The following is a 1,869-nucleotide window of genomic DNA, read 5'->3' as shown; positions in this document are numbered from 1 at the left end:
GATTGGGTTGTGAGAGCCTTAACCTAATCAGCGAATTAATCCCACTATAACTGAGTGGTAACTGCAGTGGTAGGGTGTGCTGGAGGAGCTGAGAATTGGGGTGTGGCTTTGGGTATATATTTGTATCTGGCGAGTGCAGTCTCTCTCTGCTTCCCTCTGCCACACTCTGCCATACTGTTCTGCTTCACTTGGAGCTCCAAGGAATGGAGCTTCTATGGACTGAGACCTCTGAAACTGTAAGCTTCCAAATGAACTTTTCCTCCTCTACAATTGTTCTGGTTGGAATTTTTTAGTTACAGCAGAGGAAAAACTGACTAAAATATCACCTCTGAATGTTCTTACACTGTCTAACACATGAGCTTTTGGGGGACACATCACATCTAAACCATAATGCCAGTTGAACAAACCATTAGGACTTTTTTCATTCCCTCAACACTAATATTGAATAAAAAAATCTCTGCTTAGGAGGCACATATCAATAAATTCAGCCTCATCAAACTTTAAGTTCCTTCTGCCATCATACAACATGCATATTAACTATTCTTACACATATTTTCCCACATTTATGTCTATGTAAGTTGAAAAATCATGCTGTTCCTCTGGAGTGAAACAAATTTCCTCATGGGGACAACCTTATACCTCCTCCTTTGGGAACTACTGGGAGTTACTTTTCATTGTAGGGCTAGAAAAGAAGTGTGCTGCAGACAGGTCCTGAGGAGAATCAGCAATATGTTACAAGGAAAATACCACAGGTGAGGTTGTTACAATTTGTTCAGGAAAAGAAGGGTGGATCTCCTCAAGCAGGGTAAAAGATAAGCTTTATCTGGCAAAGGAGACTTAGCAACATTTAGTGTGTTAAGATTAGCAGCTTCACCTTCTTAAACATTCTCATTCCAATTTTTAAACTCCATTCCTTCCCAATCAATACCATCAGTTTAAAGACTGACATTCTTTGAAGTTTGGAATTCAATTTTCATTGTAATTGGCACACACAGTATATGATTTGGAGTTTTTTTGTTTTTTTTTTTTAGCAGTCTCTGCTCTGAGGTTATAAGAGATAAAGGTTTCTTTCAGGATAGATGTATATACATGCAGATGATTTTTGCAGAGTTTGAGCTGGGAATACGAATCTCTGCTCATTCTTTTCTTTCCCCATATTCTCTAGCATATTTAGACCAATCAGTCAAATTTACTGTACTCATTAGTTTGACAAAAATGTTGTAAGATATCAAATACATGATACCTGTAACCTTGTTTTTTTGATTATTTGATTAGGGATATCAATTGATAATATCTTGAGTATCTCTATTGTCACCTAATGCCTTGGACTTTCAGCACATTTGATTCCTACTGGAAATAAGATCATTAGTGCCTTTAAACCTAACCAGATCAGGAAACTAATTCCATAAACTCCAGAAACATTTCTCTAAATTCATTTTTTTTAATCCTGTTCCCCAAAACTGCTTTTGCTATCAAAATCTTCATTGACCTTTTTTTTTTTTTTGCATTTAAACACTGAGTCACATGCTAAATTGATGAGATTGACCTCAAATTTGCAATTCTCCTGCCTCATCCTCCTGAGTCACTGGGATTACAAGTGCATGCCACCATGCCTGGACTGATCATGGTTCTTAAAGGAAAATAATCAATTTATATATATATATATATATATATATATATATATATATATTTATACACACATATATATGTATATATGTATATATATATATACACACATACCCACATATACTCTATATAATGTTATATACATCATTTCTTATTGATTCTAAATTAATATATATTACATAAATATATTACATAGTACTGTAGTATGTATGAATATATTTATATGTCATACTGATAATGTAC

This window comes from Sciurus carolinensis, chromosome X (genome assembly GCF_902686445.1).
Source record: "Sciurus carolinensis chromosome X, mSciCar1.2, whole genome shotgun sequence".
Classification (NCBI taxonomy): Eukaryota; Metazoa; Chordata; class Mammalia; order Rodentia; family Sciuridae; genus Sciurus; species Sciurus carolinensis.
This window is presented reverse-complemented; position numbering follows the sequence as displayed.